This window comes from Oenanthe melanoleuca, chromosome 2, assembly GCF_029582105.1.
Source record: "Oenanthe melanoleuca isolate GR-GAL-2019-014 chromosome 2, OMel1.0, whole genome shotgun sequence".
Taxonomy (NCBI): Eukaryota; Metazoa; Chordata; class Aves; order Passeriformes; family Muscicapidae; genus Oenanthe; species Oenanthe melanoleuca.
Genome location: NC_079335.1, coordinates 18,730,093 through 18,745,281, shown reverse-complemented (window position 1 = coordinate 18,745,281; position 15,189 = coordinate 18,730,093). Strand labels below are relative to the sequence as shown.

General features: G+C 40.9%; 1 protein-coding gene and 1 non-coding gene across 3 annotated transcripts in view; one reads left to right on the top strand and one right to left on the bottom strand.

Moving 5' to 3' along the window:
* The window catches only part of OXR1 (oxidation resistance 1), a 260,194-nt gene that overhangs the window by 40,710 nt on the left and 204,295 nt on the right, over positions 1 to 15,189 (top strand). The gene's annotated exons all lie outside the window — the stretch shown is intronic.
* Positions 9,052 to 9,134, bottom strand: TRNAL-CAG (transfer RNA leucine (anticodon CAG)). The gene has a single exon. It is a non-coding gene; the product is annotated as a tRNA-Leu (tRNA).

Genomic DNA, 15,189 nt, shown 5'->3' with positions numbered 1-15,189 from the left:
TGTATTTGCTTTAATCCCTATAGTCTTTCTAAGGCCTTAATACAGAGTGCTTTCCACCCTTTTATCCACCTTTCAACCAAGGTAGAAACCTGCTTTCTTGTTCACTAAATGTTTGTCCAGAAGAAATGGAGTTTTCTCAACAGCCAGTCTTGAAACTGTAACAAACTCAATGAGGAGCTAGGTATGATCACATAGTCTTAGCCTTTGTCCCTGTTTGATCTTCCATCTGTAATGCAGCTGAGTTATTCTTTGCATTAAATAACCACAGTGAAAGAACAACCCTTTAGCCCTGTTATGGTGAACTCGTTTGTTCTTCTGTATGACAATTTAAATGCATGTTCTCCTGTGAACTACACTGTCAGATGGAAGCTTCTCCCATTCCCAAAGCTCACTTTTTTTTTTTTTTTTTTTTTTTTTTTTTTTTTTTTTTTTTTTTTTTTTTTTTTTTTTTTTGGCTTGTTTCCTCACATGGACAAGGTTACTTTCTGAACACAGAATTCTGTGTCTGATTTCCCAGTATCACAGAGATGTGATGGGATGACTGCTGTGCCTGGAGTGTTGGAAAGGAAGGATACATGCTCTGTAGGAAGAACAGGAAGGGAAGATGGAGAGGCATCACCCTTTATGTCAGTGACCAGCTGTATGTGGAGCTCTGGGATGGATGAAGAGCTGATCGATGGCTTATGGGCCAGGACTAAAGGGAGGGCAGGGACAGGTGACATTATAGGATCTGCTGCAGGCCACCCAAGCAGGAAAACTGAGGGGATGAGGCCCTTGGTAGGATAGATAGGAGCTGCCTCCTATTCTTACAAGCCCTGGCTCTCATGGGGGCCCTCAACCACCCTGATACCTCTTGGAGTGGCATCTTAGCAGGGCATAAACAATTTAGGAGGTTCCTGGAAATACTGATGGCAACTTCAGCCTCCAAGGGATGGAGGAGCCAGAAAGGAGAGGTGCTGTGCTGGACCTTGCTGTCACCCCACAAGAGAGGCTGGAGGGAATGTGGAGCTCAAGGGCAGCCATGAAAGGGGCAATTCAATACCCTTTAGGGCAGCAGGGAGAGTGCACAGCAATCTCACTACCCTGGACTTCAGGAAAGCAGACCTTGTCCCTCTTGGGTACTCCTCTTGGTAGAGTACCATGGCATAAAGACTTGTAGGGAAAAGGAAATAAAAAAACCTGGTTGATATTCAAAGATCTCCTTCAAACTCGAAGAGATGCATCCCAACAGATAGGAAATTGGGCAAAAATGTTTGGAGGACTGTGTGGATGAACAAGGAGCTTCTGGGTAAACTCAAACTCAGAAAAGAGTGTGGAAGCAAGGACAGATGGAAAACAGGGAAACTGTGGGCCCTCTCCAGAAAAAAGTGGGAGACCTTGTTATCTGGGATATGGAGAGGGCTGAGGTATCCTCTTTTGCTTCAGTCCCCACCAACTGTACTCCAGCCACACTGCCCAGGTGGCAAAAAGCAAAGGCAGGAACCAGGAGAATGAAGAACCACATGTTGGAGGAGAAGATCAGGTTCAAGGCTGTCTAAGGAACATGAAGATGCACAAGTCCATGAGACCTGATGATATTCATCTATGAGACCTGAGGGAGTTCTCAGAGGAGTTTCTAAGTCACTATCTGCTATACTTCAGAAGTCATAGCAGCCTGGTGAAGTTCCCACTGACTGGAAAGGGGGAAACAAAGCCTAGTTTTAAAAAGGAAAAAAAAAAAAAAGACCTGAGGAGCTACAGGCCATGTGGTCTCGTGTCTGTGCCTGGCAAGACCATGGAGCAGATTCTCCTAGAAACTGTGCTAAGGCACATGCAAAATAAGAATGTGATTGGTGGCAGACAACAGTTTCACTAAGAGCAACTCATATACCTGAAAAATTTGGTGGCCTTCTATCATGGGGTTATAGTGTTGGTAGATAAGGGAAGAGCAACAGCTTTCATCTACTGGGACTTGTCCCACATGACATCCTTTGACTCTAACATGGAAAGACATGGATTTGATGGATGCACCACTTGATGGATAAGGAACTGACTGGTTGGTCAAAATCAAAGAGTTGTTGTTGAGGGCTCGATGTCCATGTGCAGAGCTGTAAAAAGTGGCATTTTTCAGGGGTCAGAATTGCTGACTGCTGCTGTTTAACAGCTTTGTTGAAGGCATGGGCAGGGAGAGTGAATTTGGCAGGTGCCCTTGGCAGGTTTGGCAATGACACCAAGCTATGTGGCATGATTGGCATACTGGAGGGAAGGGATGTCATGGACAGGCTTGAGGAATGGGTCCATTCAAACCTCATGAATTTCAACAAGACCAGATCCAAGGTCCTGCACAACGATTGGGGCATCCTCCTGGGCAGAGGATGGATTGGGAGCAGCCCTGAGGAAAAGGACTTGAGGGGTGTTGGTGGACCTATAGCTTAGGATGTGTTGACAGTGTGTGCCCACAGCCCAGAAAATCAAATGTGTCTTGGGCTGCATCAAAAGCAGCGTGGGGAGGGGCAGTGGAGGGGATTCTGCTCCTCAGCTCTGCTCTTGAGATCCCACCTGGAATGTTGTGTCCAGCCCTGGTGTCACCAAAGCAAGAAGGAAATGAACCTGCTGAAACAAGTCCAGACAAGAGAAGCAAAGATGGTCAGAAGGCTGGAACACCTCTCCTGGGAAGTCAGGCTGAGAGAGCTGGGGGCTGTTCAGCCTGGAAAAGAGAAGGCTTCAGGGAGACCTCATAGCACCTTTCAGCACCCAAAGAGGGGCTATGGAAGAGCTGGAGAGGGACTTTTTACAAGGACATACAGTAGTAGAGCAAAAGTAATGAATTTAAACTGCTGGGGGTAGGTTTAGATTAGATATAAGGAAGAAATTCCTTACTGTGAAGATGTTGGTTAGATGGACCAGGTTGTCCAGAGAAGTTGTGGATGCTTGGAAGTGTTTGAGGCCAGGTCAAAAGGAACTTTTAGGCACCCTGGTGTAGAGGAAAGGATATCCCTCCATGGCAGTGGGATTGGAACTAAATATGACCCTTCCAACCCAAACCTTTCTGTAATTCTGTACTAATATCTTTCTTTATTCCTGCTAATGTTATGAAAATGTGAGGCTGAAGACTGAAATAGGTAAAGTCTATTACTAAAAAAAAAAAAAAAAGCCTATTATTACTAAAGCCTATTATTCCTTTAGCCTGTAGACTTCTTTCAAATGTACATAGTAGATGGGGTGTCTCCTGGCAAGGGGAGAAATAAATGCAACAGATGCACAGTAAGAGGAAAACAGCCATGAGAGTAGTTTCAAGAATTGAAGATGGCATTAAAAGGTCACTTACCTTTTGGCAAATCATTGCATTTTGCCTGACTTTTATTACTGTGAGACAAGAGAAATATTTTGGCATTTGTTATGATAAGCTAGTTGTAAACAGAATGATCTTGTTTCTCTGGGTATTGTGGAGCAATGCTAGATGCCTCCACAGCTCATGACAAGGACAGGAAGCCGTATAAACAACATAGAGAAAGTCCAGAAACCAGAAAAATTGTGTATCTTAGAGTATTATGATTAAAGTAATGAATACTGCGCTCTTAAAACCTCTTTCTATGGTCTTAAAACTTCTATAAGATCATTGCTTTACATTAAGGTAGGACAGTAGTCCTGAGTGTAGGAAGACAGGAGGAACATTGCCCTTACCCATACACTGGCTTGCACACAGCTCCACTGGCAGGCTCTGGAATGTTTTGCAGCAGCATGTGAATGCTAAAACCTTCCAGAAAATGTCCCAAACCCACTTTTTAAATGGGAAGGTGGTTAAATGCTGAAAGAGTTTGCCAGAAGATTGTCTGGTCTCTGTGCTGGCAGACAATCAAAACTGGCTGTGGCCCTGAGCAATCTGCTGCAGCTGAGCTGGCTCTGAGTGGGAAAGATCCCAAAAGGTCCCACCAGCCCCAGTGACCTTCTTGCAGGGTATGAAACAAAGAAATACCTCTACAATAAGAAACCTTGAACCCCAGATTTCTGGAAGCAATGAAGCTTTGTCCTACTGTTTATCCTGCTGATTTACCACTATCTGTATTGATTTCTGTCTCAGGGCTGGTCTTGGCCACCATCCCAGAGGATGCTGAGCTGGTCTGACCATCCAACTCAACTAATGCTGTGCTGTGCAGGGGAGAGTGGGAGCTGCCAGAGCCAGCAGTAGCACTGGCACTAGCACCGAGGTAACAGGAAAATAAGTTAATTCCAGTTAAACATGAGTGTGACATTACCACTCTGAGATAAGGGTTACTATTTCTAGCAGCAAACAACTGATGGTTTGGCTGACAGTTAAAAGACAGCATTACTTTTTAGAGGGGAATGTGGCTTTTGCAAATGGAGCAAGACTGGCTTAAGGACAGGCATGTATACCAATTTATCTAATAATTTGTATGAAGAGCTCTAGAAGCAGAAAGAATAACAAGCTGCCCATATTCTGACTGTGTCTCTCTATAGGAGATCCAGATACAAGCATGGCTTGTGACAAGTAGCTTTCTGCCTCTGCTGTCACAAGGGTCTCTGTGCTATCAGAAACATCTCTGTGTTACTTTCACTTTCCAGGCACCTGTGTTTCCTCATGTCAAAACTGCCCTTTGGGCCTTCTCTGCAGTGTGAGTTATGCCAATAGAGATCCAGGATGCTTGTACTGAGAGATGACTTGCTGCATGCAACATCTTTAACACAATGATTGATTTGCATTGTCTGAATTAGTTCCAGTTCATAAAGCTGACATTTAATTAACATCAGAGTTAACTATCAATGTCCTTAACAGAGTTAGTCCAATTTTCATGTTTTAATAGCTGTGAACAGCACTGAACTCTAGGTAGATTCCTTTCAAGGTAGATTCATTAGGGCAAAAAACCCCAAAACCATTAGTGGCTGGTAATGTATTGTTTCTTGGTAAGAAAAGCACAAATTCAGACATGCTTTGAACTGTCAGTGTAAGCTTGCTTCAATGACAAAGGGAGCTGGTGATCTGTGATATCCTGATTATTCTTTTCACTTTGGTTTAAAAAAGAAAACCTTTGAAAACTAGAAAGTGTTGGAAATGTTCTGTCCTATCCACTAATGAGCAGTAGAAGTAATGAGATCTCAAAACTCCTTCAGTGTCCACATACTTAGCATATCCTTGTCTGAACTTCATCTAAACCTTTTCAAAGTGATGTGTGGCTTTGGTGTCAGGAGAGAAGCACTGGAAGTAGTTCCCATCTATTTCAGTTTTTCAGTGACTCATGCTGAGTGGCAAGATCAGATCTGGGTATCTATTATGCTCTGTGATAAGCAGAGGAGATGGTCTCTGCTGTGCTGTATATTCTCCCCTACTCCATGGGCAACATTCTTAAAAGCAGGATGAGGAAAGTTTGCTGATTAACATTTGCTTGTGAAAAAAAATGTGTCTGAAGGAGTAAGTTCTATGTGGCAATATCCTCACGTGTAGGATGGTGCAGCAGTGGTAATGGTGGAGTCCCAGCTTGCCCATAAAATTATCTATTTCCCTGAAACCCCTTCCAGGGGATTTCAAACAGACTGTGGGGTCTGCCTCTGTTCTTTCTCCTTCTGGTCAATAAGGGCTCTGCTCACATGTGCAGCCCTGGCTGGAGCTGCAAGGGAATCCTTATTCCTTATTAATTTAAAGGTTGTTCCTTAAAGCAAACTGGCCTTTGGTAAAGCACAACAGCTTTCTGTGGCTTTTACCTCCTTTTTGCATTGGCATCACCAAATACACTTTTTTGAAAAAGTGCATAGTCTCCTTCTTAAAGAAGAGAGAGAAAGAAAAAAAGAAAATATTTGCCATTCTCTGTATCTTATTGAACAGAAGTGCTGCCTTGTGCATCATGCCATAGAGGAAAAAAAAAAAAAATTCAGAGCTCTTGGTTTTTCTGTACTTCTCACCTTGTGACATTTTCTCACAGGAAATATTCATAGCACATGCAAATGTTGAGAGTTTGGTCTCAATCCTTGTGACTAGCAATGGCTAAGACATATGCAGTTTCTATCTCAGAAAAAGCTCATCATGTGCTTCCTTTACTAAGGAAAGTTGTTTAAGGCTGAAGACCTTGTCTAACTAATGTGATTATTTTGGTTTTAAATTGACTACAGAGCTGACAATCTTCATTTGAAGAGTTTCCTACTGTCACTAAACAGCATGTATATAAAAGAGTGCAGATATCAGCATGGGATTATTAAATACCAAGCATACATGTTGATAATCAGATTTTTTTAAGTGATTGTTTTCCTCCCCTCAAATACCTCTCTATATTCTGTTTAGTCCACCTTGTGAAAGTTTCTGAAAGCAAATTTACAGGAAGAGACTTGTCTCCACAGAATTAGTTTCTGTCAGTTCTGTAAGTTTCCATGTGTCTTGCTGAAATTTAGTGCATATTTGTAAAAGTAACTATTACATACATAACATTAATGAAGGATTTGACAGGTTTTGTTCTGTTCAGTCCTTTAATTCAGGAAAAATGATCTGCTTGAGAAGAAATTGAACTTTAGACAGAGATTTCCTAATGAAGTTCTATGGTCTCTGTTTATGATGGCCTAGGATTTAACCCTCCCTCTCCCTTTTTAGTCTTGTTCATTCTTATAGATTGTAAATATGAAAGAGTTGGCTTGGAAGAATATTATGGGGTTTTTTGTGATTATATTGAAAATATAAATTAAATCTTACCTGCATGTATAATTTACCCTTTACAATGTGTTACTAAAAGGGAAATGCTGTTAACTAGAAACTATGAGGAGTTCTAGGCTGCAGAGTTTTTATCCTGTGGCTCTGTGCATCTGTAATGTTGCTGCTGTTTCACAGAGGATTTGTATCATGGGGTGAATTCTAGGACCACCAGAGTAACTTGTGAACTGCCACTGGAATTGGGGCTTTTCTTATCCTGAATGGTGGCTGGAGCCCTTTGTAGTTCTCTCTCTGCCCCTCGTGCAAGCCTCTCAGTGGGGATTAAAGCAGGGTCAGGAAGGGATTGTAGAAAAAAGCTGCAGTCCTGAATAGGTATTTGAATGCATAATTATTTAATGGTCTTCTCATTTGTAGTTTTCTAGGATGCTTAAAACATCTCCTATTGCAGGTACACTTGTTCTGATTTATGTGGTCTCAATATTCATATTATAGATGAAATGAAGCTGAGGAGGTTCATGACCTTAATGTTGCTGTTTATCTTCTAACATATAATTATTTAATGGTTTATATGTATATCTATATATGTCTACCTCAGTGAAATTTTTTCTTCAAACTTTAGGAAGAGTCTACACTCTTAGTTTAGCTCAAATTACTCCTAATAAAATTGATTTGGTACCTCTATAAGGTAGATACTAAACTACTACAGTAAATTGTGTTGGTGGGACTTGATGTTGTTGATTTCATGTTTTGTCCTAAATGGATCCCACAGGGAGACCAGCCAGCTCTGCATCCTGCAGCTTCAGAGCTCAGGGGCACTGCTTTAGGTGGCTGCCTATTGATTTTGTTTGGTAAATCCAGACATGTTGGACTTTCTGTGTGTTCATAGCAGGCAAATGTTCTGTTTTCATAATTCCTATACTGGTAGAATTGCTGTCAGGAATGTGGAATTAAACATTTTAACAGTTCAGGAGATGAAAGCATCTCTTTATATATTGACAGCCTGTAGTACTGCTTGTCTAGTAAGAATGGATGGATTAATATCACCCCAAGGGTTAAATCCTGGAGAAAACCAAATATATATCTTCTGCACACAAGGTGTGGTAGAGAAATATTTCATGCAGGTAAGCCCTCTATTCAAGGGCTTTTTAGTAGTAGTTGCAGATGGAAGGAATAAGTTTATCACATAACATTTCACATAATTAAAATGTTACCTCAGTTTTGTTTCTTCCCCTGGGATAGTTATTCATTGATTCACCTATTTTAGCTGCCCATTTATAATGATCTAGTGTTATGTGTTTTCAGAGGTCATTATTGTATGTCTGCTGAGTGTTTGCAGTGCTGGATATTTAACATTAACTAAAAATCCTGGTCTTACACTTCATTCATGGGAAGGATGTTCTTGTGACTGATGTTTGTGATCTTGTTTCTCAGAAATACTCTATATTCTAGAATTTCACTTAATGTGTATTTAAATATATGACATGGAAATTTAATTAATTTACTGATTCGTATCTGCTTGTAAGAGGTTTTTCAATTTAAAAAAAAAAAAACCAAGAACACAAAGAAATATCCAGAATATTTTTGAGAGCAAGTTAAAAGTAAGAAAAAAAGCATCTAGCATTGAGCTGGAAGCTGTAGTTTTAGAAAACATCTAAAGCAAAAATAACTGCTCACCTCTGACAAAAGAGAGAGAGGGAGGTTTTGCCTTCTTTTTGTGCTCTCCTTTGCTCACTGCCCTTCTCCTGCCACTGAAGCAGGTGCCAGAACGCTGCAGGTGATTGCCTGGCAGGTGGGTGCCCCTCCCTGAAGCAGCAAAGCCCATCCTGGGGCAGTGACATTCCCAGTGCACAGGTGAGGTGCCTGGCCCGGCATCCAGCACCAGAGCTGGTGCAGGGAAGGTGAGGGCTGTGCAGCCGTGGTGGTGGAGAGCAAGGAAAACCCCACCAGGTCTTGGGGGATGCACTGTGAACTGCTCCCTGCTTTAGGCTGAAACAATTACATTTTCCATTTTAATTTCGGACACCATTTTTAAATTTTAGAATTGAACGGAATAGAAAGTTCAGTTGGCAGAGTCCTTCAGTGATCAAGTACCTGACCAATTCAGGGCTGACTAAATGTTAAAGCAAATGTAAGTGGATTGTCCCAAAGACTCTAAAACACTGGAAGTCTTGGTGCAACGACAACCTCTCCGGGAAGAGAGGTTCCAGTTCATCACCTTCTCAGTAAAGAAGTGCTTCCTGCTGTCCGGTGTGAACAGCTTTGAACCATTCCCGCACCTCCCTGTCATAGATATCTGGATGATGAGAGCAGGACCTCCCCTCTGGAAGCTGCGGAGTGCGAGAAAAATCTTCTTTCTCTCAGCCTCTTTTCTTACAAAGCTGACAAACTCAAAATCCTCAACCGCGGCTCAAAAACTGAGCTGTCAGGAGTGGGATTCGAACCCACGCCTCCAGGGGAGACTGCGACCTGAACGCAGCGCCTTAGACCGCTCGGCCATCCTGACTCACGTGGGGGTGCTGTGCCGGCTCCGCCGCTGTCGATTTCTGGGTATTTTTAGCAATGCAATGTTGCTTTTACTGCGCGGTGCGCCGCGGAAAATACTCCAGTGAAAATGTATTTTGTGTTGACTCTCTGGTAACCATAACTCCTGTTTATTTATACATGCGGCTGTTGCATTCTGTGAATGAGTGATGCTGTGTTGAGAAAGAAGCAGGTACTTTGGCATATATATGTCATGAAGCAGACATTTTGAAGCTGTACAGCTGTAATAAAAATGTGGTATGCTGTATGTTTCACAAGGACATTGCTTCAGGCTGATTTCTTTCCCATAACGTCCATGAAAATGTCCATCCCCATGAGATATGTACAAGTTATTAATGGTAAGAGGTCTCTGATATTTGAAAAGGGACTTTGAAACAAAGTCCCTGAAGGTGCTGAAGTTTGTTTTTTTTTTTTTTTTTTTTTTTTTTTTTTTCCCTCAAAAAAATTCATGTGCTTGAAGAGGGAATACAGGAACATCTAAATATACAAATTTGGTCAGGATTTGGGAGTAAAAGTAAATATGAAAGGCAAGAGGTGTGCTTTTTTGGAAACATCAGGTTAAAGTGCAGTGTTTCTGTTTGGAATATAAACTTACTAGAGAAAAAAAAATTGAAATGGGACAACCAGTTCAGAAATGGCAAAATATTTTTATTTAAAACATAAACGACATTTATAATAAATATAAATTTAATGTAAAGTTAATATTTTAAATTTTATAACAGTTCCTTAGAACCTTAAGAAGCAATATTTTACAATGACAAAAAGAAAGCTAATTGTCTCTACTAGATTGGCCAGAAATTGGTACTGGTTTTATTTGATACTGTTGCTTCTGTATGGAGAAACCAATTCTTCTGGCTCCAGTTTGTCAATGTCTCTTGCACTGGGGAGCCCAAACTGCTGGGCCCAATTCTTTGGTGCTGAGTAGAGGAAAATAATGACTTGGCTTGACTTTGGGTGGTGTCCTTCCTTGGAGACACACAAGAGTTGACTGGACAAGGCTCTTTCTTGTCCTGACTTCAGTCAGTCCCATCTTCAAAGCTGACTTTGCTTTGAGCAAGGCATTAACGCAGGTAAGTGCTAAAGGTCCCCTCAAATACAAACTCTTTTGTGATTCTACAACTATGAGCCATAATTTTGAACAATTTTATTTAACAATGCTTGTGAATTGAGTCTATTAATGCTGTATCTTGGATATGCTGTAATGTGTCCTGAATCTTTGCACTTTTATCCTTGAACTCATTCTAGGACAGCCAGCAGCCTTGTCTGAGGCCAGCAGAATGAAAAGATGAGCCTGTGTAACCAATATTCTTTAACATCCTGGAAATGTTATGCTCCTTGTTTTGTTGGGAGTCAGGAGTTGTGCTGTAATGCATTTCAGCAGTCTTGGTTGACTTACTGGAAGGTACACTTTTCTGATATTTAAAATCAGTAATATATCTAAATTCTATAAGAACAAGGCCTTGGAAAGGTCACAAAACATGTTTATATGTCCTGAAATAAGAGTTTTAGCCAATGTGGTGCTGTTTGTTTGTTTGGGTGGTTGTTTTTTTCTAAACAATAGCTGGTGGACTGGACAGAAGTAGACTTTTTCCAGCTTTGGTATATAGCAAGATAGGCAGAAATACAGATGACAGAAGGTTGACCATCAGTCTACTCATAATGTAACTCCAGATATTAACTCCAGAATGAGCAGTAGTTGCAGCCTACACTCTTCCTGCTGTCAGCATAGAGCTGTCTGGGTCTCCAGCCAGCAGCTCCAAAACCTTGTGTTCCCTACTTCAAAACATATTGATGTAAAGTGGACTGAATGTGTCTTGAATTGCTGGGAAATTAACTAAATAGGCCTTAATTTAAATCAGGTCTAAATTGTAAAGATAACATTACCCATTGGTTTCCAGACTGGTAGATCACACAGGAAAGCACAACCAAGTGCATAAAACATACAGTGACTGTGGTGAAGAATCTTCTCCAGGCTGCTTCTGGACAGCTCTCCCTTAACAGTGGGTGTTTTTTGGCTCAGAACTTCATTAACTACAGAGCTAATGCTCTGTAGCATTAGCTCTGTTCCCTAAAAATCTGCAGATCTGGCTGACTTGCTGGTCAAAGTGCAGTGGTACTTGGTTTGCAGTTACCATACTGACTGAATTGAGTCAAGTAAGTAAACTGAAAACCTCAATAAAAATGTCATTTTTAAAAAGATGTATGTATTCCCCAAATGCTTTGGCACACACTTACATAGCTGCCTGTCCATCAGAACATTCAGACTCATCACACTTGAGGCTGGAGGTTGCTGTGTTACAGGATGTTGATGGGCTCCAGCAGATGTGCTCCTATCCACGAAAAACAAAGTCCCTGGGATATAAAGTGCATTGCTATTACCCATGGAAAGGGTTTGCTCTCTTGGTTCCTGAGTGCATGTTCTGATGACAGCAGGTGAAGAACACCTTTGGCAGAGGTATCACTGAGACAGTCTCTCATATTTGCTTTATGCTGGTGCCCAAGCTAATCAGTGATTTGCACTGCTGTCAGTGTACAATAGCACTTGGTGTATTTAAGTGCTGGCTCCAGTATCTCCAGTACTGGAGATAAAAGGCATCATAACATCCCTTGATATGAAAGGCCTCTCTCCCACCTTTACTTATCCCTCCTGGTACTCAGAAGCTCTTCCTTGAACATTTTGGTTTCTGTCCTGCTTTAAGTAAAGAGCATCTTTTGTGCTTTTCTTTCATTGAATAGGAGAGTTTCTTTCCTCCTTATGTTTCAGGTGTCTCCCTGGGGCCCTGAAAGAACTCAAAAAGAATGACTGCATCCAGTGGGATTGATGCCTCTGCTTCCAGAGAGAAAATGGAGCATAAGGAGCACCCATGTTATATGGGTGATGAGATAAAATGTAGTTAAATGGAGACTTGACTTCAGATAATGATGCCTTTTCGCTATTATAACCTCACATTTTGCCCTTAGTTCTGCAAGAGCAGATGTGATTGACTTTACAGGTATCTGTAATCCTGTTGTCAGGTGTTTTTGCCTTTTTTGGTTGCACAAAGAGAAATATAAAGAGATGCATATACTGAAAATCTTGTCAAGAAGGTGGGAAGCTCTCTTCCTGCTCCCTGTAATCTTTAGGGACCAGATTCATTTATATGAAAAATGTATTTACATGAGTAGCAGAGAGATTATAGGAAACGAGACTGCTCTGTGCCAGAGCCATGTTGTCTCAGCTGCCAGTTGTCTTTGCATCAGAATCTCAAGTCATGTTGTAGGCACAAGTAGGAATAGCAATGGATTCTTTTTCCTGGGCATATTCTCTCTGTTCCAGTGGGAATTAGATCTGAGGGCCACAACTGAGGGGAAAAAAGTAATCATCTGACTCTATCCAAAGTATTTTGAGAATCATCTTACTCGATTTAATGGGTCTTTCTTATTAGATAACTCATACTCAAAACACCTTATAAGCAGGAATGCTGATAAACCTCCTTTGAATTAAGTACACTCCTTTAAATTCCCCAAATAATATCTTCCTTTTGAAGATAAAAACAGATGAAATGTGTGGAACCATGTGGTGTTTATAGGAGCTCAGGAATACTAGAGAAGGCTGGCATACCATAGCATGTCTGCACTGTCTGAGATAACAAGAGAAGATGCCTCAGGAGCATATGTTATCAGCAGGATCCAGAAGAGATACAGCATCAATGTGTGAGGTAGGGGAGGTAGGATTCCTTCTCTCCCCTTGATATGGATGCTGAGTATCAGCTTTTCTTTCCTCACAAATCAGTATTCCATCAGGAACATGTGTACCAACTGGAGAACTCATTGCTCTGTGATTGCTGCCTGTCGAGGTGGAATAATTTTTTTTTCTTAATGCTTTTAACTCCAAATGAAGTTGAGGAGTTCTTCAAGACAAAAGGGTAGAACTGCCTTTGTCTTTATCTCACGTCTAATGTTCACAAAAGTGTGGGTGTGGGCTTTTGTTCCTGCTTTAGGCAAAGGCATCAAGAGCTGTGAGGGTAGTCAGTGGATTTCTTGTCTGTTTTCACTGGAACACATTCATCTTCATTCAGATGAAGAGCTGAGCTCAGTTTTGTGTCCTCTTCCTGTCTGGTAACCATCAACTCCCATGGATGGAAGTAGTTACATTTGAGATTATCAGTACAGGATATGGATGCAGATTTGTATTTAACATGGCTGCAGCAAAAGGTAACTTGATAGCTGACACTGGGGCAGAACTTGACCTGCAAAATCCTAATTACTAATTGATGAGTAAGCATCTAACCTGACTTTCAGCTTCCAGCTCAAGTGTTCAGCAGTGAAAAATATCCTTGTGCTTGATAGAGTGAAAAAAGAAAAGAACCTGTAAATCATTGGAGATGTGATAAGCATGGAAACTTGCAGTGACAGAATAACTATATTTTGTTAAAGGGGACTTTATTTTTACTTTTATGTAACAAGCTCCTAAAATATTTGAAGCACAACTGCATATTTTTGTTCTATTATAAAGTTCTGTCCTTACCTACAAAGACAGTAGCAAACTAAATATTGAACTGGAAGGTGTCTTGTCAGTTATTTATATTAAATGAATCAGATGATGTTGTGTATCCCAGACTCCCAGGTGGAAAAACCAGTGACAAAAGTAGTTTATAACATAACTGGTGGTGGAAGCCCTGTGTCCTCTCTTGGCAGTTTCCAGGAAGGCTGAGGCATGGTAGAGAAGTTTTAGCTTAAACAGGACTAAATAGGGTTTGGCTGGTAGAGCTGGATGTAGCTAAGAGGGGATTTAGTGAAGGGAGAGCTCAAGAAAGGCTTGCCTTGTGCTAGCTAGAGAAGGGGCACCCATATGGGATTGTCTAGAGTGTGGCAGGTGATTCTCTTCCAGATGTTTTGCAGGGTAATAAGCAAGCTTTGAGTAAAGAACAGTACCTGACTGGGGCTTGGTTTCTATTCCCATGTCGTAAACTACTTCCTACTTACAAGAATTCTATGGAAAGAGCAAATCCCAGGCCGGTTGGTACTGGATATTAGTTGTGCTTGACACCTCCTTTTGGACACTGCAGCCTTTCTCTCCTCTCCAGGTGGAGTCCATGGGATCTGCAGCCACTTGCTGTCTGATACACAAGTGAATGGTTTTTCTGAGGTGCAGAGGGAATGAGCCTCTGATTTTATATGGATCTATTTACAATAAAAAAGGAGTGCAACTAGTATGCAGTACTGCTAATTGCCACACAGTAAAGATGATAAATAATATTATATCATATCTATTATGTAATAAGAACACTAAAGTATTGAATAATTATTAGCTTATTGTAAAGTGAAGGTTTCTTAAGAGTGTTGTTTGTTTGGAAAGTGGGTTTTGTTAGTGCAACTGTCAATGCTAGAGTCTTGTGACTGTGTTATGCTGTATGTAAAAGAAATAAGCAATACATTTAGTGCAAGATACTTCACTCTTCACCGTGTACAGAAAACAGTAACACAGTAGCTGTGAAATATTAGATGTCCCTTAGACTTCACTTTTTCTAAAAGCATGATATTTCCATGTTTACTTTTCTTATCCCAAAGAGTCATAGTATCTTTCTGCCTTTCCCTCAAAAGGCTTTCTATTTGCATTATTAATATGTTCCTTAATATTGTGAAGAGGAATATCTGCTTCACCCTGGTACCCAGGCTGACTCCCCATCAACTGCTTTCCAAACTAACTTAAGAACTGTTTATATTTGCAACAAAAAGAAATCGTGCTGGTTTGGAGTGTGGTTTTCTTGTTGACATTTTAGAAACTGTTCCAGGCTCTTCTTAATATTTAGACAAACAAATATGTTTGCTTTTTTTCTGGTGGTGCTGTTGACATTTCCTAAGGGAATTGCTGAAGATGTTAACAACTTCCTAGCACAGGCATGCTATAATGGAATAGTTCTTTGCTTGTGGCCCTGACACAAATCCCTTTTAACTGATGGTTTTGCTGAAAGTAATGTGATTGTGATAACTTATGTGAGTCAGGGTAAATGTGAATCAGTCCTGGCTATTTTGGG